At 39.2% G+C, this 25,309-nt stretch overlaps 1 pseudogene; it reads right to left on the bottom strand.

The window, feature by feature from the left end:
* Positions 1–25,309, bottom strand: part of LOC139679147 (ran-binding protein 17-like) — a 126,355-nt pseudogene that overhangs the window by 94,922 nt on the left and 6,124 nt on the right.

The raw sequence follows: 25,309 nt of genomic DNA, 5'->3' as shown, positions 1-25,309 counted from the left end.
GCAAGGTCTGGGAAATTAATTCATTATGCTACTTAAATAATGAGGATATGAGGCCAACGTACATCAACAAAACCAATACATTTTAGATGTGTAAGACACAAATCAGCCCATTTTGTTTGGGTTTTTTTTTCCTCAAGACACCTTATTTGCTGTTTATTCCTTCTTTCTAAGTTGATTTGGGATAGACAGCAGAGTGAAAAGGTCAAGCAGTTAAAGGTTACTCAGAGGAATCTGCTTGAGGTGAATTTTTACACAAAGAGCATAATCAACATAATATGAACCATGTAATAAACACAAAGTAGTATTTACTGATGTGGACAGCAAACATAGGAAGTGTCATTACAACTAAATCCAGTCAATCAAAGACAGAGGCAGGTAAGCCACAAAGCCATGTGAGAGCTAAATTCAAAACTATTTTTGTAAAGCAGAAAAAGGAACTGTATTAGGCTACACCAGAAAAAATCACTAAGCAATGTAATAGGTCCTCTCTCCTAGAAAAAAATTAAGAACACTTGCATTCAAAGTAATATGAAAAATTATGAATTTTCTTAATATTTACCCCCCAAACAGCATTCTTGAAATATTAATTTCTGAGACAAGTAACCAAATTAACCAAAGTAGTGGCTATCACTCACATACCAAGGAAATCCAACAGGAAATTATTTTACACAAACACTTAAAAGTCAACTACTACACATAGTAGTTTTGTTTTGTTACTTTGCATATAAAATAAAACATGGAAAAAGGCACCTCATTACAGATCCAAACATCTCCACATGTGTGGAATTACAGGTGACAGCCTAGTTTTGCAAATGGACTACCCATCTAGTTTCACAGACAATTTCATGTTCTTCTGTCGGCAGAAATACCAGAAGTTTTCAGAAAGCAAATCAATGAAGAGACTCAACATCATTCTTCTTTAAAACATACTTGTAACATTATCAGGAAAGTATTTTCCTTATTCTCTCCTTCACATGCAACAGGATTTTCTGACAGTACTAAACTGTCTGAAATGTAACTCTGAGAAAAATTACTCCTGTTTGCAGCATTCTGTGACACTGTACAACAATGTTAGCAGCATTTTGCTGTCCCCACAGCTTCTGTCTCCTTCTGCCACCAGTTCAGTTTGTCTCTCAGATCTCAAATTATACTCACATCCAAATAACTCAATAATACATTTGCCAAACACTTAAATCTTCAATAATTTGGGGTAGGAAGTAGGATTAGTTTTTAAGTCCGCAAGTGATGGTATCAATTCTGAAATGTTTAAAGATTAGTTTACAAATATTGCTTATAGCTTAATAGCATCACAGACGTAACTTCACACAGATATTGGCTCGAGACAGTAATTATATCCTCAGCCTAATGTTGCAGTTAATGGACATACTCATTTCAATGATAATTGCAATCCCTGAACATGATAATGTGCCTTTATTAGCAGCTACAAAATAAAGCTCAGCTACAGCCAAGTGAAGAACTGAACTATGCAAATTATTTATTTTTTAAGATGGCCTGATTTGTGTTATAAAATTCTAAAATAAAATAGCATGGCACTTAAACCTGTGCTTTAATTACAGACGTGATTAAAGAACATCTCTATGAAGATTCATGCAGGTTTTAGTTGTCAAGAGCAAAGGGCCAAAAGATACTGAGTTAGTGAGACAAAGGTGTAGGAAACAGAACAGCAAAAGCACTAAACTTAAAAAGGAAAAAAAGAAAAACCAAGAAAATGAGATTTTCAGGATTTAAATATTTTACACAGCATTGTAAGAAAAGGAGGAAGACAGGAGTACATTATGTAAAATGTGGGAAAAGAGAAAGCACAACAAAAATTCCCCAATCCAGTGCAGAAGGGAATGTGCTGTATAATCCAAAGAGAAATGCATCAATTCACACACAAAAAGGACAGAATTGAGGACATGTAAAAGGAAAAATGCTTTTCAACTCAACCCGATGAGGAAACCAACGTTTATGACTCCATCATTATTAGTGTTTGCCTTTATGTCCTGATAGTTTTTTGGCTGTACAGAATTTCCAAGTAATGGAGAAATTCAATACAGAAATTTCCCAAAGCAGTTGAAGGACAGACATGGTGTGCTGTGGTTTACACTTCATTAAGGCTTTGTTAATAAGTATTGTTGTCCAGTCCCATGAATTATAATGTCACAAATTCTACCTCGTTTTTTTGTTGCCATTTTCCAAATCTGAAAACAGAAAAGCCCAAAGTTCTCCATGCAGTACTTAGGTAATCCTCCAAAGTATTAGATTTCTTCCAAGGAAATTCAATTATTCTTCACATGAAGCAAGATGGTTGTCAGTGCAAGCCACAATCCAGAATTAAAAATAACCATACAATTTCATAAGCACTGGCACAATTAACTTAGCTTGTCCAATCTTCAGGCAATTAAATAAGTTCAAGTATTAGTTCAGAAATATTTGCTGAAAGTCTTTCTGCTCATGGCAGGATAGGAACTGTGATAAAGACATGAAAGGAGATTTTCCTGAGTAACATATACTTGAGTAAATCTGTAGCTCCTAAACTTGCTAGAAATTGGTGAGTCAGTCAAGAGGGCAGAGCCTCAAAGAGGAGGGAACCAAGGAATTCACACACACAAAGCAACATTTTTCCTGAGGACTAGGATAAAGAAAAACTCATTTCCAATTATTTTGCTCAAAACAACATGATAATTCTAAACCCTGAGCTGCTGTTTGTCAAACTGATAACTCCAATCCCACAAAATGAACCTACATTTAGAAGTTTGAGCTGCAGATTTGACTAATTTTGTGGCTGTCTCCGTGCTGGAAACTGACATTTCATTCAAGAAACATTAAATGTTCTTATCTTATTTTTGCTGTTTAAAGTTTTGGAAACAAAGTTTTGTTTTTGTTTTGTTTTTTTTTTTCCTTCAGGATATGACTAAAACCACCTGGAAAATGTCAGATAATAAAACTGTATTTGTCCATTTCATTTTATATCCTGAATTCTGACCATTCTTAGTGTGGGGGTGTATGTAAACCACTTGAAATCTCTTTGAAATGTAACATCTAAATTTCTGTAAGCAAATATAACACTTGCTCTGTTTCAAGGCTAAACTATTTAGAAGGAAAAGTTCAGAAGAAGTCACTAATAAGATTTCTAATGATGTTTGTGCAATTTCTACATATCTGGGAAAAAACCTGCGACCTTTGGCCAACAATATCTTTCTTTTCCCTTATAAACTGCAATGATTAGAAGAGAACAGAGCCATGAAACAGAGGAAAAGTAAGATTTGGGCCCAGTGAAGGGAAAAACACCAGTGACAGTAACAACCAATCTTTATTCTTCCTAGAATATGCCACTGAAAAAAGTTGTGCCCAGTTCTCACAGTGATGTTTCCTTAAAAAACTCTAAATGTTAAACTGAAATGAGAAGCATTTCAAGCAATCTGAAAAATATTCAGTTCAATTAAAAATAATTGATGCATGGTGAAATAATTCTTCCCAAAGCTGCTGTAAGATCTTCAAAAAATAAAGCTACTTAATAATTTTCATCTCCTACAGGCTAGAGAGAAGCATTATTGCATATTAAAAATTGGAGTGTGGTTTTCCCAGAGGTAAAAGAAAGTTATTAAAACAACCTATTTATTGTTGATATAACTATCCATTTGTGCTACACAAAAAGTAACAATTTCAGTACATTAAAAGAAAAGCTAATTAAGGCATAATTAGTATTTTCTATGTTTTGATAATTAAGGGTTAGTTGGCTATTTCTTTTCAAATTTCTATGTGAGGTAACCCTGACCATGTCTTTAATGAGCAGCTAACACTATTGAATCCCTAATGGCTGAGGAGTTTAGTGACCACTACTACATTACTTTCATTTATCACTGCCTCTTTACGTATAAATTAAAGTGGCCCTGTAGCTATGTTGATCTACTTTATATCAATTTCTTCATCCATATCAGCTGAATATGTATGGCATTAACCTCATTTACTAGTTTGGAAAAGCTGAATTAAAATGAGATCTAATTTCTAGTGCACAGAACAATTTCAAAACTGCCTGCTAATTCCCAGAACCTGTCAGTGTTGGGATCTTCACCTCGTGGTAATGAAATAAAACAGTGTATGTATTTTACAGCTCAGGAAAGGATAATCATTCATAAGTGTTAAGATATCATTAATCATGAAGATGCCCGGACCCAGAACCTCTGGTGAGACGCTCCCACATCAGCCCCTTCATCTGCAAGGATCCATCCCACTGGAGCCAGAGGGACTGCTGCACATCTCTCATCTCTACTGCACAGGGAGAAAAGTGGTCACATGCTGCACAACCAAGTATATTTTCTTCTTTTGCTAGCTCATGCTGATGTGTCTGCAGGCAATGTAACCAAGGGAATATACACATACTGACGAAACATCAAAATAACCTGAGAGAACACCCATGCCAGGTGAGGAGATGAGCCTGTGCTGAGTGATACCTGGTTACACACATTTTTGGCTTTCAGCTACTGCAAGCACCATCCAGCAGGGAAACTCTATTTTTTTCCTCCCTTCTAAACACACTGTAGTGTAAATTCTAAACCCTCCAGCTACTTTTTTATGATAATGTTATTCTACCTCATAATTCAAATATGTAATTTAAAAGCTTTAAAAACACATAGAGATGCAATTCTAAATGTTAATACAGTGACTTCTTTACAACTGACCACATAAGCAAATAAAATACATGCAGGATAGGGTAGGAAATGCCCTCTGCATGGTCCCAGCCCACTTTATAATGCTTCAGTTTGCAATTCTCACTTGAAGGCAGCTCTCCATGCTGCTCCTCTCCCTGTGTCCATGGGGCTGCTCCCCAGAACCAGAGCAGGCAGATTTCTGCCTCCTGCTCTCCTACCTTCTCCTTAAGGCTGGGGCAAAATAAAAGCATGGCTTGCTGGAACATCCTGTTGCCAGAGATGTTCACTTCTGGAGGGATCCCTGGGATGGGTTATACCCACCCACCTCCAGACTGCTCTGAACTCACTCAGGGCCACTGTTGGTTTGCAAAGATCAGAACAGGGAACCATTATTTGCCTCACAGTAAAGAGTCCACCTAAATGCATTTTAACAAAAAAAAAAATCAGTAGACACAACAAACACCAACCCTTCACATGCAACTATTCTGGTTAAGATTTGGGTGACATTTCTTAAAAATTCCTCTGGTTATAAAAGCTGAACACGGACCTCCAGCCTCAACTCCAAACACGGCCGTGCCCACGACCAGGTCCCCGCTGGGCTCCGTGTGTGACAAGTGCGGTCCTGCAGCTCCACACGCTGGAGATGGGGAACATGGCACGGGCTGAACCTGCACCTCGGTCAGACAGCGCTGCACATCAGGGACGTGCCAACCAGCGCCGCAATCTCACTCTAAACCCCACTTCACACCCATTAATTGAATTAATAGTACTACTGTAATTTATTTCTCACTGAACTGTCGACTAAATAATTCTATTTTCAATGACAACGTATTTAAGAACTAAAAGCATCCCTCCAAAAAACTAAAGGTGCAAAGGAACTAGCAGTAAAAAGAACTTTTTGTCTGTGTGCATACCCTTCTCAAGAGCACACTGTTAGAATAACTCTGAATGGAGGCTCAAGAGAAAAATCTTCAACCAAAGCAATCTTTTTTCCACAGTCACTGTAACTATAGACATGAAAACCTGAACCCTGTTACAACTGTCAGGACTCCAGGATATGAAGATGCTTTAGTGTAAAACTTGTTTCAAGTTAGCGATTCTAAGGGAACTTCAGAAATGTGAGTAATTAACTTGACTCTATTGTAGGATACATTAATTGCCCAAACTCACTTGAGCAGTGCCAGTTTTACTGGCCCTTGCCAATCTCGTAGGGCCCATTAGGGACAGTCCGAGCCAAACAGCCCTGCCTGTGCCATCAGCTGCTGAGCAGCCTCTCTCAGGGTAGCTGGGAATAGCTGCACATGGAACTGCTCCGGGGAAGGCTATGACTCCCTCCTGCTGCTTTTTTTCCCCTCCAAGGGCAAATGTCTGATGATTTTGGAAGCAGGAGAAGGTCCCAGCTAACAAGTAGGGTTAGGGTTAGGGTAGGTAAGAACATGCTTATTAAGAGACAACTCAGCTCTACCTCACAACAAACAAGATTGGAACATTCTTAGCACCTCCAACTTCTTTTTTGTGCTGCCTTGGGAAGTTACACAACTTGTCACCAGATAATGTTTATACTGCAGGGTATCCAGGGAAAGTACTGGTGTGGCTGGATAACTAGAAAGAAATCTTCCTTAGCATGATTAAATGAGTTGTGAACTCATGTTTTAGGGGGAAGGAGTCAAACTTCTCTTTCAACTCTCTCTGTTCAAAGATACTCTAATTCTTATTAATTCTTCCAATTCCTCACTCTTAGTATTTATATTACTTTTCCTGATAAAATGCATGTAATGAGTTACTTGACACATGCCAGGCTAAAATAAGATCCCAGAAAACAGAAAAAGTTCTAATGAGTTGATGGACATGACACACACCACAAAGAGGAGAGCTCACTCCCTCCTCAGAGCTTTTCCCTGGTGAAGCCAAAGCAAACAACCATGACCAATTGTAACAGGCTGATTACAGAGCAGGAGATTAGAGCAAAGGATTCCTGGGTTATTCTCTAAATTAGGGATGAATGGATTAAGTCTACTCAGACATCAAACTCAAGCCCTAATTGCATCTTGGGCAGCACAAATAGCCCCTTACTGGCATGGTAAAAAAACCTCTCCCTAAGTCCTCCTGACTCCAAATTAAGCCAATTTCATGCCATCTTTCCCTTGAAGGGCACTGAAAACATCTGATCATCAGCTTTTCTAAAACAGCCCTTGACATCCTCGATTTTTATCCCTCTCCAATATTCTATTTTCTAAACCGAAGGAACACCTTCCACATGTTATTTGTGCTGTCCTACTCTCCCATTTGTCTACAGTTTTCTTGAAGTGTGGTGCCAAAAACTGGACACACTATTCCAGTTGAACCCCAATTAAAGCCAAATATTCAAAACAGAATGCCAAATTCCAGCACCTGACACAATATCCCTGCTACTTCAGCCACAAAAATGATGTTTTTCTCATGTACTAAACCAACCCACACTACTGAGTTTCCCCTGCTCATGCTCCACATCACCTTCTGAAACAACACTGCCTGGCCAGAGATGACCCAGTGGCAGTTCTAAGGGGGAATTTTCATTCCTAAGCATGGCATTTCACCAGCATTTTAAACTTTTAGGTTATTTCTCCAGCTTGTGAAGATCCTTCTGAATTCAATTGCTGTCCTTGGTAATAATTTCCTCCAGTGCCACTTGGAAATAGAACAAATAATTGTATAGTTGTTGATGTGTTAAGACTATTGCAAAGGATCAGTCTCACTCAAACCAGCAATGTTTTATCTAATAAATAATGTGTTTGATGATTTCAGTGCATTTCTACACTACCCGGAGCAGTGGGACTACAGTAATGCCACAGACAGCACCTGGGACTAGAATTTCAGTAAAGCCATCCCAGTGCTTTCCCAGACAACTTATTTCCTACTACCCTACAGCATCCAAACCAGCAAAATGCCACTAAACAATGGCCCTACGAAAGCTAAGTCATACCAGCATTAAAACAAAACACATACCCATAGTCAATTGACAGACAAATATTAATAGTGCTGTACAGCACCTGAGAATCCAGTCTAGCATTCAACAGAAATTCAATATATATATTCATTCAAAGGTCTGTCTGTTCCAAAAGCCAGTATCTTGATGTATTATTTCTGTACTGGAAATGCTATGGCAGTAAAAGTGCATTACAGCATCATGGAAGAAACCTCCAAGGTTCTGCTATCTTTCCTCAGACAGCAAGCCCCAGTGGGCTGGTTAATAAGGGCACATTCATTTACCAGCCAATTCTCTTATTCTGTAATCAGTTTGCCTTTATTACAAGCACACACTTAAGAATATAAGGTAATTAATGAAGAAAATTTGTATATTTATATAGAAAACTTGTTCCACATTTTCATTAGGCTGTTCAGCCCTCTCTAACCATTGTCTGTCTGTGCAAGAATATGAGCAAGCAGAGAAATCCTTCCAACATGGCTGATACACGCAGAATTTCCATTATCCATTCTGTAAATAAAACAATTCAAGCAATCCTGAATATTTATATAAATGTGTGTTAACTTAGCCATCTGATATATGTCTGATGTTTCTGCTTCCAAGTGTGAGCCTTTTTATTGCATGTTTGTAGAGAGCTGCCAGGCAGCCCCTGTATGGGAGGATTTACAACCGTGGGGGCAGCATGCCATCTGCTGCTGTCTGAGCTGCTACAGCAGGAGAGACACAGCAACCACATCAGGGCTGCCTCTGCCTTCCTTTTCACTGCAGAGCCTGCACTAACAGCTCAGTTTGTCAAAAATGCTTAAAAACCCACCAAAACTGGGAGCTCAGATGCCTTTCCACACAGCTTTTGGTGGGAGAGCTGGTGATGCTGTGCTCTGCACTACAGGGTTCTGTCCATGCAAATGAGGGCCTACTAGAACAAAACAAAAAAGAAAGTGTAATTTGACTGCAAAGTAAATGTTACTGGTGGATAATGCAATCAAACTGTTAAAAAACCCAAACAAATCGACACTGAGAATGCCTTTGAAATGAACTCTGGAGTTTGAGACTGGAATGGTTACACACCATGAGAGCCTTGCAAAGCTCCCACTGTCCGAGTCTGGTTCCATACAAGCACATGCCATAAGCAAAGGCAATATATGAAATAAGATTTATGACAAGTTTATTCATGTCCACTGATTGGGGTATGGCAGGAAAACCAAACCAACAAACCAACACAAAACTGTTTTGTTAAATTGATCCTGCAGTTTTTCCCAATGTCCTTTCAGTACAAGTTCATTCTTTCTGTTCAAAGTGCTCTTCAATAAATCAAATGGAAATATTAGCCAGCATTTTACTCAATAATCAACCATTTAACCCTCCCCACAAAGTGCAGTGGCAGATCCAGGCTTATGGTCATTCCAGCACATTGCTCAGATGGCAAAGGTTCAACTTGAACTTTTTTGTTACTGATGATAGAGCTACAGGTGATTTAAGTAAAAATAATGCACTTCAGGTCTTTCCCTGCTGATTCACCAACACACAGATACTTCTTCCTGCTTTCTCTCAGGATGGACATAAAAAGCTCAGGATACAAACTCCTACACCAAGCCCCCATAGCATACTGGGATTTCTCCATGCAGTTACAACTCCATCAGTCAGAGTAGAGGGTGAAATAGAAACCCTCAAAATTGGATAAAGGAAAAAGGATAATAATAGTATAATGACATAATAAAAATAACATAAAAGAAGGAATAAATAAATAAAATTAGGGATATAATAATAAAAAGAAATTACAGATCACGATGACAGCTCCTGTAGAGCCACATTGCCTTTGAGTTGCCATCAGTACGAATTTTGCTCATGAAAATACCTGGAGCATGAGTACATTTTACTGTGTAGCTCCTCTTCCTTAACATTAGAGCAGTCCACCATATTTAAAAATAACAAACCAACTTTGACAATTGAAACGAACATATTGCTTTAATGAAAAAGTACTTCAGTATAGTGTAAAGCTTTATTTTTACTATTAAGTGAGAAACCATTTAATAAAGTAGAAGTACAGTTCAAACTTGAAGGGGTAAAAGAATTCTGGAGACTGTCACTGTCCAGCAGAAAGCAAGGAATGAAACCAAACCTCAGTCACTGTCAAAATTGTTGCCAAAGATTTGCTTGAGGCTCCCACAGAATTCTTTCCCAAGATCAATTGATCTCATCTCACTGACATTCTCTTTATAACATCCATATTATGACTGTCCCCTACAGTTAAGGTGAATTAACTGCTGCTTCTTCAAAAATGCATCTTACTTTTCCCTCTTCCCTATTTAAAATGCAGAAAAGCCAAGTAATGTGAGAAATACAATGGAAACCACATAAATGAATAACTGTCAAAAGAACAGAACTATTAAAAGAATAAATCTTGTGTACCCAGCTGTGAAATATAACACAATATAGCAGAAACCAGCTAAATGTTTGAAATAAAAAATTGAAATGCAAAGTAACCTAAAATTGTTTAATGAACATAGCTGTTAAAATATTAACTCCTTGCATGCCAAAGCAGACATGGAAGGAAGCCTGATCAGATGAACATCACATTAAGTAGTTCTCTCTATAAATATATCCAGTCAATCTGTCCTCAGCTGAGCTCAAGAGCTTTTATGTGTAAGATATATTGGCAGGTTGATTTCTGCACAGACTTTAGTTCAAATGTTGTGACTTAGAGCCAGTATGTACCTTAGAGGTGTGCTGAAGCTGCTCTCCCTCCTGTGTTTTACAGAACTGATCCAAGAACCACAGAATGGCCAGTTCTATTTTTTCACTACTACACTGGGATAACTGGGCATCCATCAAAGAGATCAGCTGGAAAACTCTTAACAACAGAAACAAACACTTCCAGGAAGAATTCTCAAATTAAATTGCATTGTCACTGCCAATTTCTTTAGGAACCCGTCAGCCAGTTTTTGTTTGCCCAAGTTTAAGTTTCTTCTAAGATTTTGTTTGCTCAGCTGCTAATCATGTTAAGTGACCAGTAGTGAACATAAACATCAACATAATGCTTTTCTAATTGCTTTGCCACTTGAAATGTTCTCAGTTGCATGTGTTACACTGTGGTGAATTTGTAAAAGTGGGGTTTTTTTCTTAGACCATCTGTTCCATGATGAATGAAACAGAAATTTGAGAAGCATGAGGCTCAAACTGCAAGTAAAAGAGAAAAGCTGTTGGCGTTCCCTGAAAACCGAAACAATTGTACTTAGAAACAAGTTTACATATGCACTATATACACTGAATGCACTGCCAGCCTTGCTTCTTCCCACCTCTCTCTCTCCTAAAACATCCTTACCTGGTACATATCTCCATATTATCAGGACTGATTTCGAAATCGATTTCAGTCTATGCCAGATATGAAAATTTAATTAATTTTTAAAAGGAATATTCCTTTATTTAATTTTCAGTGTTCTTCCACTATCTATTCCTTGAAATTCTAATTCCCTAGCAATTCAAAAACTAATTCCCACCTTTTGTCAATTCTGAAATATATAGTCACTGGATTACAAGTCAGCAGCTACTTCATCTGTAAGCCTGGATATTAAAACCTTTCACTTTTAATAAAAACGTAGTGGAAGATTGCTAACACCACAGAGCCCCAGGGTAGATTAGGAAGGCAAGAAACAATGGAGAAAATGTAGATCTTTTTCTCCAGTTCTAAGTTGCATGTCCTTCTTCATGCATTAGCTGGTGGGTGTAAAGACCAGGAGCAAACATGCACAAGAATTAAGAGCGTGTTTGCTACAAGAAATTGGTCATTCACAACAATCCCCAGATCACTGCAGACAGAGGACTCTGTATGCACATTTCTAAACCTAAAGTCCTCTTTTTCATTCCAAGCTCTAGCCTAGAAATCAGTCTAAGTTTTTAACCAGCAGCTCCCCTGCACCTCTCAACCCACAATAATTAGTGTACAGGAAGTACTGCATAAAACAGCAGCCAGAACTTGTAATTTATGAAATTCACATTTGCGTAACACACAAATGAAAACAGGCAGCTATGTGGGCCTAGCTGAACACTTCTTACAGTAAGAAACATCTCTGTCTTTAATCCCCTTCCCCTTCCTCTGAAACAGCTTTGAGAAAACTCAGTCACTAAGTTAGTGACTAAGGCTCAGGATGATGCATCAAGAAAGACCAAAGCCAGTGGCCTGGTTTCAATCCACAGAGTCAGCACAGCCCCTGAACACCCACCACTCAAGAAATGGTCAAAACCTGAGACATTTAAATTCCAAATATCTCCTGATACATCACTAAAAACAATGCCAGTTCAAACTGAGCCCTACTCACCATCAGGGCAGTTCCCCATCCATGGCATTGTGCTCATCAGTGCTGCTGGGTGTGAACTGTGCTCCTAGAAATGTGCCCACACATCAGACAAGCCATGCCAGCCTCCTGCACTGCACAGAAAGAAAGAACAGTTCATAATAAAGCCTGATGCCAGTACAACACACTCCCAGGAGGTATCAGCAGCTCTACATGATACCAAACTACAGGGCACTGTCAAGAGATCAGTGAGTTTTTCCCATTTAGCAGATTTAAAATCCATGCAGGCAAATCAGCAAGCAAAAAATTCTGAGCACAACTGACATATAAACTAGAACAGCCTATTAACAAGGACATGCTTATGAATAAAACACCAAAGAATTAACTTAAAATAGAAATTAAGCAAACTCAGCCTGGATAACAGACAAGTAATCCAGCATCTTCACTTGCCTGCCACAAGTTACTTCAAGGCATGGAACAATTGTACCTACAGTGGGGCTGTTATATCTACTTATCACAGCATTAGGAAGTAATTGAGACTCACTCCAATCTATTTGTTTCTTAGTTCTATTTCAAATAAAGAATTCTTTGTAATTTTAAATTACCATTTAAAGTGATTTGAACATAAGAAAATATTTATGCCATAAATCAGACCTGTCCTTCAACAGGAGTCTGTGAACTACCACATAGTTCTGAAAGTCTCTGTGGACTACTTCTGAAGGGGTTTGAAAGACAGAGCTCATCTATTTCAAACTATGCTGCCATGTCTTCCAATTTCCAGATCATTTAGCTGCCAATCTCCACTAAAGCACTTACAGGATCCACTGGCAAAATCCTTCTCTCAAGTACAATGTGAGGATGGCAATTTCTCTAAAACTAAGGTTCTATAACTAACTCCTTGAGTTTGTCTATGTGGTGTATTCTGTGTGGGCTTTCAAATACTGAAATCACTCTTTATAAATATGGAACTCTGCAGTTTACAAACACTGAACTCAGAGGAATTCTTTCGGCCTCTCTTTGCTGGAAAATCATTGTCATGTTGCAAAACTTGGATTCTTTTAATCGCTCTGGCACATTAAGTTAGAATATCTTTAAATTTGACCTCTTGACCCTACTTAAGCCACGTAGATTTTCTGTTTCAGCTTTTTAAGGTGTGAATCCAGTAACTAGTGGCATCTTCTCTCAGGAAGGATGCAATATTCTATCCTGAGATGAGTTCAATACTAAGGCCTGAAGAGCAAAGTAACACAGAGACCTGTTACAACGTCAGGATGCTGTTATAGGTTTCTTCCTCAACTCAAAGGTAGTGAGACTACATTACAGTAAAGCTGTCTTTCAGACTCTACTTTCATTTGGTAAAATACTCTTTGTAATAAATTAAAATTAATTGGGTGTCAATGACAACACAGAAAAGACAACTTGGAGGGGTTTCCATGTAAGCTACAAACAAGGCTTCTTAATAAGTGAGATACTCACATAAACTAAAAGATGTCTTGCTCTCATTTCTAAGATTTTACAAAGTGACAACTGCTTAACCGACAAGACTGAAGACAATGCCCTGATGAAAACAGTGTCTTGCAAACTCATTGTGAAGTTTAACATAAAGGAGAAACTACAGATAAACCAGTGAAACCATGATATGACTGTAGAACATACTTTATTTTTGATATTTCTACATAAATATCAAGACATGGATAGTATCTTCGTAAAGTCATGAGATTTTATTTCATGTTTGTTCAAATCTCTGATAAACTAGTCTATATTTACATAACATAACTCAATCTTCCTCATGTTTTGCATTATTGTATTTTGAAAAACCCAAAACAGAGGGTTTTCATTCCACCTCCTTCAACCAGGAACAATGAACAGTTCCAAAAGGTTCCAGTATCCTCAGCCAACACATCATAAGTAATTCTGCTTTAGTCAGAGGTGTATAGCACTGTGTGTTCCATACATCAGAAAGATGCAGAGACAGATGTACACCATGTGTGGAATAACATCCAGATGATTCCAACACAAGTACAGGAACCATTGAGCTTTGCTTTAAATCTCAGACTTTGTCCTTTTTTTAAATACCACATGAAACTGTAACACACACTGACATCTGTAGCAGTCAACACTGTGACAGGGAGTAAGTGTTGACTTTTGGGAGAAAACAAGATTTATGAGGAAGACTACTAAATATCTTCCCATATTGTTCCTGTTCCATTCCTAAGAACCTGGAAGGGCAGTATCAGTTCTCCAAAAATCAATGTATTTCCCAGTTTTGAGACCTGTGCTTCTCGACAAACAGGACACTTCCAAGGAAAACCCATCAGACAAACCACACACTGCATTACAGCAGCCTTTCGTTTGGGCACTGAGAGATTGCACCATCATCAGCAAAACCCCGAGGAGCTGAAGGGTCTCAAGGACAGACACTACTCAAATCAATTCAGCTACTAAAGAATGGCCATTTGAAGAGGGTATCACAAAGCAGCTTTGAGATGGTGCCAGCTGGTTCAGAGAGAACAGCCAACCCTGTGGCCAATAATCTTTTTAAAAATAAAATCTTTCTTTTTTACAAATTGCAGGAGTTGGTTTTTAAGCAGATATTTTTCTGATAGCAACCCTCTTCTCACAGCACAATACCAATTAACAGGAATGACTTCTGTCCCTCTATCACACCTTCACCATTTTTTTTCAGTGCATTTGCTTTTCCAATTTCTGAGGCAGACACCTTTTGTTTTAGAAAATAATTATTGCCGTAATAACCTGCAATTATCTTTTATAACAGCAAAAATCCCAAAGAAATCAGTCATTACCATAGATCACAAGTAATCACTAAGTACTGCTATTGTTTTAGTAAATAAACCATGACCACATCACTATTGATACAGAGACCTAGACAGTATAATAAAATGAGATTTTAATATTACATTGACTTATTTTGTAACATCAAAAGCCATTAAACATGTAAATTTAACTATGTATATCAAGGGGATATAACAGCTGTTGTTCAATGCAAAACCAAACGTTTAGTTTGTAGAAAAGCAACAACATTTAAACCACACAGAACACTTTCTAACATGCAACAGCATCCCCAGAGCACCGACACGAGACTGCAGCAGTTGGTGTCCCTTTGGCCCCCACGACTGGGCAGTGCAGTGTCAATCCAAACTGCAGATACTCCATGAAATCAGGGCAGCACTCAAAGTTCTTCCGGATGGAAGTTGACAGATGCATGGAAAAAAGTGGGTCTTTTATAAATTAATGAAGAAATGGCTGCTACATAGAACAAAATCAGCATACTCAAACTCAACAAAAGAACAGCAAAATAAAGCACAAACATTTCAGAGCATGCAAAGAAACAGCTATAATGTGTCTCATGCAGTAACCTGTCTCACCTTTTCAAAACAATACCCTTTATCCATGTAAAGATGCAACAGCCATAAGATAACTATAATAGGAAAGAGCCAGTATATATAAAAACAATTTAAATGAGAGAGTATGGAAATAGGTATATAAAAAACATATGAAAATGTATATTTTTACCACTTACACTACAATAAATAACTTCAGGTTCTTGAAAATTAGGTAATTCACCTCAACAGAGCCATATAAAATAAAATAAGGTTTTTAATGTTGCACTAATTTTTACAGACAGATAAATGCAAAAGGAATGAAAGGCAACATCTTCATTTTCAAAAAATGTTCATCAAGTTGCAGCTTGAGGGCAACTTGAGGTGCCCCTTGAGGGCAATTGAGGAACCAAAACGTCGATTTTCAGCAATTAAAAAGTTTTTACAGCTCTCGTGTCTATACTCTAAAGATGTAACAAGATGTTAAAACAAACACATTAATTCCAATGTACCCTGTTTAATACAAGGACAAGTGAAAATGTGATACAAGGCAACTTCTTGGATAATTAATGCTCATTTGAGAAAAGGCCTAGTTATATCTGCCATAAAATCACAACTCTTTCTCATATGCAAGTATATAGTTATTGACACATAAAACAGTCTAAAAACCAAATTAAATACTAACCTTCCTAAGCTGCAATTTCTAATGAATTCCTCCTAGAAGAGTACAATACTTTTTGGCAGTTTTGTGCATTTTGGTCAAACAACTGTAAAAGAAGTGTACAGGTCTTTTGGTATTCACTTCTGTGAACTGCACAGTTGCTCCAGCTGTGGGAAAACCATAGCTGAAATCACCCAGTGGATCTTCCAAGCCACCTCTGGAACAGAGAGAACAAGCTACTGTTGCTTAAAAGCTGTTTTCCCACCCAGATCTTGTACCACTGTCACTGACCTGCTGAATTCACTGCAGCTGGTGAACACAACAGACACAGATCTCATTTTATTTACATACATACCAATGTATGTAGACAACAACACAGAACAGTATTCAGCTTAAGCCTTCCTCTTCACACATATTTTAAAGAGCAAAGGGGAGATGAGGTTGGCAGTATGAATGCAGAAAGGTAAATCCTGAGTAACCAAGATCCACTGTGCCTCAATAGACTATAACAAACAGCCTCTTTTTCAGAGGATGATGGAACGAAGGAAGGGAATATTTAGTAGAAATGAATTTTGCTTATTCATCAATTTAAGCACAAGACTGTGATACCAAAGGCAAAAAGCAAGTTTTAGTAAAATTCCATGCAACTGCTTTATAAGCCTTTCATTCTGCTGCAAACCAGTTGAGTGCCTATGGAGTGCCTGTAACAACTAAACCAACAGCTCTTGCCATAAAGTGCATCTACACTCCTTACATAAATCACAAAAGGGAAGGTGCTCATCAGAAGGTTACCTTTTACTGCACAGACAACAAACAATCTACAGACAAAAAGTGAGAGCCAACAGGACCAACATCCAAACTTTCAAAGATACACTGCAGCTGAAAATCATATTCCAGATAGGCTGAAACAGACCTCTTCTCAGGTATTTACAAAGATTTAACATAAAAGTTCTCCTTTTAGTTCGTAGAGAAGCATCCTCTTGTAGACCCTTTGTTGAAGAATCACTAATTCCTCACTCCTCTTACACAAAGGGGAGAACAGCCATTCAAACCTCCTAAATGGGCAAAAGTGACTCTCCTTCCATTGTTCCAATCCAGTTCTTTCTCTGGAGAACCTGATGGAAGCCCTGGGATGGAGGGTGATGCTAGCAACTACCCTGGTTTTTAAGACACATGGTTATTCCAGAAAACAGGATTTGTTTGTGAACATACCAATCTCCTTGGAGCAACTGAAAGAAGTCTTATGAAATCAGCTCCCAGACAACCCATGTTCCTCAAGAATGGCCTGGGCATTTGGTAATGAAGTCGACATTTGATATTGCTGTCTACAGAAATGCCACAACTCAGGATCTTCATCATGTACAAAAGACCACATAACAGTGGGATACACATCACTTGGAGACAAGGAGGGATACAGGGAAACAGCACTGCCAAGACTGTCCTAAGAATGGTAGAAGCTAAGGTCAGTACCTTCCTCATCTTCTCCCTGTTGGCTTTTTACACAGGTTAGAAAGTTTACTCCTCCACACTGTAACATGGACATCAAGAAGAATCTCTTATCAGTGCCAAAGAAAGAAACTGAACTGTCAGTGCTGATGGTGATGCTGATGAAGGCAGTAGCACATTTCAGTGGAGCTGTTCAAGCCAGATTGGTTGACCCAGTAGCTCACCCCTACGGAGTTCTTTAAGTCTGGAAACTGGTATGGAATGTAGAGAAAAAGGCTGAGACATGAAGGTTCAACCATGAGATTCCATTACAGAAAAGCTGAACAGAGAAAATAATCTAAAGATGCCAAATGAAGTGTAGCTGGTTGAGAGAAGACCCAGGAAAACTGACAGCACCTTCAATCAGCTGCTTGTTCTTCCCTGCCCTAGCCCTGGATCACTGGAAGCTCCCCTGGGTGCTACTTATTTGCTATATTATAGTGGGGAATGCACAGTCATTTACTGAAACTATTAAAAAGAAGATATGAATTAATGAATTGGCCATTTTCAATCCTTCCCCTATCTACCTTGTTCTACTCATTCTCACCCTTTCTTGTGCATGGGGTTCCTCCTGTATTCACCCATTACTCCACCCTCTGAGGCCCTAGAAAGAGACCCATCAGGAAAACATGTCACAATTCAACACTACAGTTAATGTAGAAAATCTTATAAAAAACCAAAAAGATGGGGTGAGAATAGGCTTTCTTCAAAACATAAAGGCCCATGAAAGAAAATGCAAATAGAATTTATATTTTGGCCTGAATTTAATAAGAAAAAGGAATAAAATTGTATCAGGCCATTAAGACACTTTAAAGAAATCACCATGACAATCAAAACTGGCAGAATTGGTTTATACCAAAATATGCCAACAAATCAGAAAATTAAACACTCCATATTACAGCTTGAAAGTTGCAATTACAAGTTTACCTTATAACTAGAGGAATATATTCCAGTCTAGGAGCAATGTAAGGTTTTGTTCTCTCAGGTGCACATGTGCCTAAGAGGTGGGGCTCTGCTGTTCCCACAGAGGTACAGATGTCACCACCCTTGGTCACAGAGTCAGCAAGTGACAGGAACACTGTTTGGGGCCAACTCCCAGTGCTGTAAGAAAACAAAACACTTCTGTTAAGGCACCTCAGTGTGACATTTCAATTGAGTAACACAATACTTTTATCTTCAGGAGCCTTATTCATTCCTGCAGCTACTGAGGGACCCAGTCCCACCTGAGACATGTCATGGTGCTCAGCATAGAGTGGATTCAGAGGAACTTGCAGGCATTCTGCCCCCTCCAGTGAAATCCCTGACTCAGAACTCAGAGGCAGACCCAGATTCTTACACAGTGCTTGGTGAGATAGGTTTAAGTGCTGTAAAATGGCAATTCAAAAAACAGTGGGAAACTGTCTAGAACCACCTAACAGGAAATGTAAAGGACAGAAGTGAATCTCAACTTTTTTTTTTCTTCCAAGCTTATGGAGATTGGAATTAGCAACTTGGGAACTGAAAGGTCAAAATATTCTTATAAAGGTCACTATCTTCAGCTGTTAAACTGAAGTTCAGAAACTCTGTAAAAATGCTGTAACTGTAGTATTACTCAAACAGTGTGCAGAACTTTATCCTGCTGTGTTTCTGAAATAAATCTACAATTTTTAATTCTGTGAGAATTTTGATCCTGCAGATGTGCCCTTGTCATAGAGATGTGGGTTCCCATTATTCCACAGAACTTCTGAAGCCAGCCCTGATGAGAACTTGCACTCAGCAGCTCTGCATATGGGCAACTGTGGATGTCTGTATGTGTATAAAGAAGCACAAAAGCAGAACACAAGAACTTAGTGCAGACACCTCAGCACTTACATGGGAGCACAGGGGTAAGTATTTCAGGGTTGGATAAACGGGGTAGTTTGTTGGATACTGTTTTAAGGGTTTGGACTAAGGCTGGAGGATTAACATCCACTTATGTCCTACTTCAGTTGTCATTTTCTCCATTAAATCTGCCTACATTACAAAACTTCATAGGAAGAGTGGGTTCCAGTTCCACTGAAAAAATACATTTTCACATAAAGAAAAGTCTCACCACCTCCTCAAAACACCAACACAGAGAACCAGGACCGGTCTTCTTTGTGAGGGATCAGTCCACTTTGTTATTCAGGAGCTGAGAAAAGAGAACACTTTGGTATACATTCTTACTTGTAGGCTAATAACAGTAAAATTTGCTGTAAGTAGGATGATTTCTGGGTAACTTCTCACCATTACAAGCTCTCCTAGTTGGTTAATTTGTCTTTACCCATTCCAAAACCCAACAGAATTCATGGTAATTACCCGGATTAGATAAAACCTAAATTTGAAGAGACAAATTTTCAGAAGTTAGCAACTTAATCTAATAGAATTTTTGTGAGCACTATTGCTAATTGGGTGACAATTTAATTAGCATAAGGGGTTTGCTCTGTTTTTAATATAAAATCAAAACAATCATATCTGGCTGAAAGTGGTTTTGATAGATTCAGTAGATTAATGAAGACAGTAACTGGAAAAACAAATCCACAGCTGTTTCAGCATTCCAAATAAAATAGTAATAATAAAAAAGGGACACCTGTAGATTTTCAAGTATTCGTTTCTCTTTTGATTAGATTACCAAGTGTTATGGGTTTAGCCAGGTATTTGGCCCATTCTGGATTGCTGAACAAAGATTCTTGCAGAAGCAAACTGAACTAAATGAAAGTTCCTGAAGTAAACAGAAGAATAGAAAAAACCTGTAAGAGTAACAATTTTAAACTTTGAGAACAACCATCCTAATGTTTGACCCAATCCCACCTACTGCTGTCTGCAGTACATTCTGTAGCTGAAGAACATTTTTGCAGCAGTGCCTATATAATCATTGGACACAAATACAGCTCAGTTTTCAAATTCTTTTTTAAAAAAGCTTTGACTTCATCAAAATAATTGGGTGGGTATTTTCTACGTGGCTGAGTAGTGCTGAATTGGGTGAGAAAGGAGTTGAATGCTCTCAGATTCAGAAATGAAAACTGGGGCTGGAGTTGAAAGGAAAGACACTGTGAAAGGGCACTGAGTCAGAGGACTCCTAACAAGCTAAAACGCCCATTAAAAGAGGGACTTTTGGAAAAAGTATAGATGTAAAAGACTGTTCTCCATAATTACTCCATAAGAGTAAAGCACTACATATCACTTACTAACTGCAACAGCATTGATGGAAGGGAATAACACAAATGAAAAAAAAACAGGTCCAAGGTCTCTGGCTCCAGGAAGACTATGTGAAAAGTCTCTACAAGCTATGATTACGTATTTTTATTTTTAAAGAAACATCTTTTTAACAGAAACGAGGTATTGCTGCAGCTGAGAACTGTTACAGTCCAGTCAGGGACTGGAGCATCAGTGGGTTTGTTTGGACGATTGCTTCGAAGGCGAGATTAAGGTACACAACACCAAATGCTGGATCTCAGAAGACAACACGCTTTATTTGAGCAATAACAACAAGCAAAGGGGAAAAGTGGGGGGAAAAGAGGTATGGAAAAGAGAAAGGCTGTATATAATAAAAGCACAGAACAGCTACCACCACCCGTGGGAACTAAGCTGGTGTCTGTGGGCAGTCAGGAGAGGTGTTGGCAGCAACAGGCAGGGGAGCATCCTCAGCCCAAACACTGCCAGCAGCTAAAGGGAAGCAGGAACCGACCCAGGGAGTCAGGACACACCGGCGGGCGGGGGGCAGGAAGGCAGGATCTGCAGGATGGATGCAGGCAGGACAGAGAGATGAGGAGAGCGACGAGCAGTCGGAACGGACCTGCTCTGCCCGGAGCTGGCCTGGCCCCCGGGCGCCTCTGAGACTGCCTTAAATGCCCTCCGGTGGGCGCTCCCTGCCCAGCTGGGCTCCGGGCAGACCCGTCCGCGATGCGGATGGTACCCATGCAGGCCTGGCTCTGCCAAGGCAGGAAAACGTGGCAACCTTCGTGGGCAAGCAGCGCACGGTGTGCCCCGGTGGGCGAAGGCAGCCCCGCAGAGCGGCGGTCGGTGCGGGGCAGCTCCTGTGCAGGACAAGGTGTCGCGGTCTCGGCGAGGTGGGGCTGGGGGTGGGTCTCCCACAGAGCGTGGCTTGCCTTTAGAACGTGCCCCAGGTGATGGGAACAGCTCTGGAGGTGTCAAATGCCGAGCTGTTCCTTCTGTGAGTCTTAAAATGGTTACAAACAAGCCTTAACTAAAACGAACAGTGTCCGCTTAATGGCCCCATTCACGCCCCGCCGATTTTATGGCGTTTCTAACCACTAATTATCTCATTAGTGGCTAATTGCTTGTTGCACCGGACCATGGGAAAAAACCAAACTGGTTAGAGACGGGGTAGTTTCTTAGGGTCCACCCCGTGTTTTAACATTGACCAGGACATTATCCACTGGTGGTGAGACAGAGGCAGCGAACAGAGAGGAAAGCGAGGGGAATGCGCGTTTACATCAACATTTGGGCAATGCCAATACTTAGAAACAGTACTCAACAATCATCAGTGAGTGAGAACAGTAATGCAGTAATAACTATTTTGACAATTCTCCACACCTTGTAATTCTTAGAAGTAGCTGTGAATGTGGGGAAAAGTTTACAAAACTTATTCTGTCTTCAGCAGCAGCTGGACTTGGTAAGCATTCACTTAAGCTGAAAATACCCATATCCCAGACCATTAGCCCACCACCCTCATCCCTCCCACCCAGCAGGTTTCAGGGGGAGATACAGGGATGTACTGGGGGATAGAAGTATTCGGTGACAGAAGGATCTAGTTGCCACTGGGTAAGACCGTTCCTACAAACTCATTGAATTTACCAAAACACTCCAGTGGTTTTTCCCTGAGATCTTTGCTTTTTTGCAGCTGGAGAAAACTTTTATGCTGCGATCAACAGTTTGTGTTACCCCTTTTTCTCCCTCCCTTGTGACCTCCCAACTACAAGAAAGTAGGAAGGGCTACACAGGCACTTCAGTGATCCAGGGCTACCACACTTTGCTGTCACCACTAGGAAAGAACATAACAATACAGTAAGACAAAACTTGAAAGCACCAGATTATAGTCTTCTGGAAAGTGCCTTTTGTGTGTTTCAGGAGTTGATTTTAGTATTTTAAGCTTTTTTGCTTATGGAAGGTTGCAGAAAATTCCTACAGAACACTTCATAGTTTGGAACTGCTGTAGGAAAAGAGACTGCCTCAAATTTTGTTTAGAAGAGAGGAAAGGATAGTTTGCTTTAGTTGGAGACTTCTGTGAGAGGCTTCGTCTTACCAGTCTGCCTCCACTTTTGTTTAGTAGAGAAGAAAGGATAGTTTGCTTTCGTTTTTGATTTTTTAAGAGGCTTTGTCTTACCTGTCTGCCTCGACTTTTGTTTAGAAGAGAAGAAAGGATACCTTGCCTTAGTCAATAAATTTTGTGAGGGAAAATTTTGTTAGCTCCTGAACAGAAGCTTGCTGGGCCACCCCGTCAGGGGGTGGAGTTTCAGGTAAATCCTTTTCTGTGTCTCACATTTGACTGTGTATGCACTAGAACTTCACAAAGATGAAAGAGTTTTAGCACTTGAAGTTCTTCCAGACAGAGTTGCTTCATCTGGCAGACACAATGATTGATTGGCAAAGCTGTAGAGCACATGCTTAAGACAGAAGATGATTAAGGCAAAGAACCATGGTAACATATCCAACATAGCATAACCACAGCCCTTTAAACTTACTGAAAATGGGGAGCAAAACATGCTACTTAGATCAAAAAGAAACTGAAACTAACACGGTTTATCTCATTTTTGCAGCACTACCTCAATCACATATCTCAACCTTCAGAATTACACCTTGGGCCAAAAAGGAATCACTACCTTATCTCCTGACCCACTGTGATGGCAGCTGTGCTCAAATTCCAGCCTAAACACCTGTGCCCAAATTTCAACAGCTAATTAATTTGGTTTTCAGAAAAACTGAATAAATAAGCACTCCCAAAATAGAAATCATGCAATTTAAAAAATAAGTTGCTCTCAAAAGCAGAAATACTTGAGCTTAAGAGAAGTAGAATGGTACCTAATGGTGCCACTTCCACTGCTATGGAAAGTCTTGATCAGCACAAAGTAATTCTCAGCTCAACCTGTGCTGAGATCAGCCTGGTCCCTGAAGACCCAGCTTGCTGCATGCTGCTCTTCACCTCCTGTCAAGGCTCCTGAGTGCCTGTAATTACCCCGATATGTTACTGAGAGGATGAGGGAACTACTGAAGGAGAAAAACATCCTGGCCTGATTTGACTGCAATGCTTTACCTCAAGAATCTGTCTTTCTTCTTGGTGACTTCTAGTTCAATGACTTAATTCTTTTAGCAAATACTGAGATGACAGGACCCGGCAAAACTGAGATACAATTAAATTAAGAAAAACATAAAAAGAAGACAAGCTCAGAATTTAGATGCTTGAACTTTGATGCCAAGATACAAAAAGAGAGAAATGGCAGAGGGAGATTGAGAGACAGAAGGAAGAAGACAGGAATTTTTGTCTTTTTGGTCACCTGAGCTTAGCTGGGTGGCACATAATTCATTTATGTACAGAATTTCAACAAGCCAGAAAATATTAAGGGACAACTATGATGTTAACAATTTAGACTCAATTATAAAAAGCCTCATTTTCTTCAAAGAGAGCACACAAGCATCAGTATGCTCTTCAGGGATGTGTCACAGGGTAAGGCAGCTATTTCACAATATTTTGCTGAAGGTCTTGAATAATCAACCTGAGAAAAGGACAGAATAAACAATGCTCCCTTCCTTGCTCAAAAGAGATGAAGAGGATATTTGACAGATTAATTATTTGACACTAGAAATGAAAATCATGGTCCAGCACTACATGCAGATCTCATGAGGTTCCTGACTTGCCTCCTTTTTATCCCTTCAAGTTTGTTCCTCTTTCTGGATGGACAGGTCTGAGGCACTTCTTCAGGTTGAGATGTAGACAGAACAGAGTCATTAGCAGAAATAGTTCTGGTGACTGATGAGGGGAAAACATGTATCTGGTACTGGTAGAGTGCCTGCACTAGGAATTGTTTGTGTCTCCATGTATTTTGGGGGGGGGGGAGAAAGGTGTTTTTTAATCCCTTCATGTCTAAGAAATGTTTCTCAAACCATTTTTATGAAGGGCTCAAACATCCAGCACATGGCTTTACCAGCATCCCTTGCAGAAGGAAACAACAAACCATGCTTACTAGATTCATTTCCTGTATCAGTTCTGAGAGGAACATTACTCCTATTGTACCATGGTCCACAGTGACCTATGGGGAAAAAAAACAGCATTGCTCAAACATCAGCACTTGTATTTACCATTTCCCAGCGTTAACAGAATCAGATGTTATTTAATATTCTCCAACATTTCTAGAATAAAATGCAATATTTAGGCCAAGATATTCTAAGCTATTTAGAAGGCTTTCATGCCAAATTGTATCAACATTAAGGGAACTAGACCTTCAAACTTCCTAATTATCTCTGAAAAAACCTCTCATCACAAATTTCAAGAATTGTCTGATAACAAAGACCCATCTGAAAATACACTCCAATGCAGAAATTCACTGCTACATACTTCTCAATGTTCAGTATTCCAGCACTTGTAAGGCAAACTGCATGGAATTCAAACAATTAGAAAAAACTAAGCCATGCATGGATGAAAAAGATCATAGGGCACGTTCAGCAAAACCAAAGTTTTTTAATGCTACCTGTCAAATAAATTAATTCTCTTCCCTCTACAGTAGTTTACAATGCATTGGTTTAATTGAATGAGACATTCCACCTCTGAGAAGTTGTGTCTAAAAAGTGAGGCAGGAGGTGTCCAGTATTTTGATTTGATCATCAGGATTTAAGATCCTTGGAATGTTTTGAAATTCAGATACAATGTAGAACTGTGCAATTAATTAGTAAAATTT

Source organism: Pithys albifrons, chromosome 15 (assembly GCF_047495875.1).
Source record: "Pithys albifrons albifrons isolate INPA30051 chromosome 15, PitAlb_v1, whole genome shotgun sequence".
Taxonomy (NCBI): Eukaryota; Metazoa; Chordata; class Aves; order Passeriformes; family Thamnophilidae; genus Pithys; species Pithys albifrons.
This window is presented reverse-complemented; position numbering and strand designations above follow the sequence as displayed.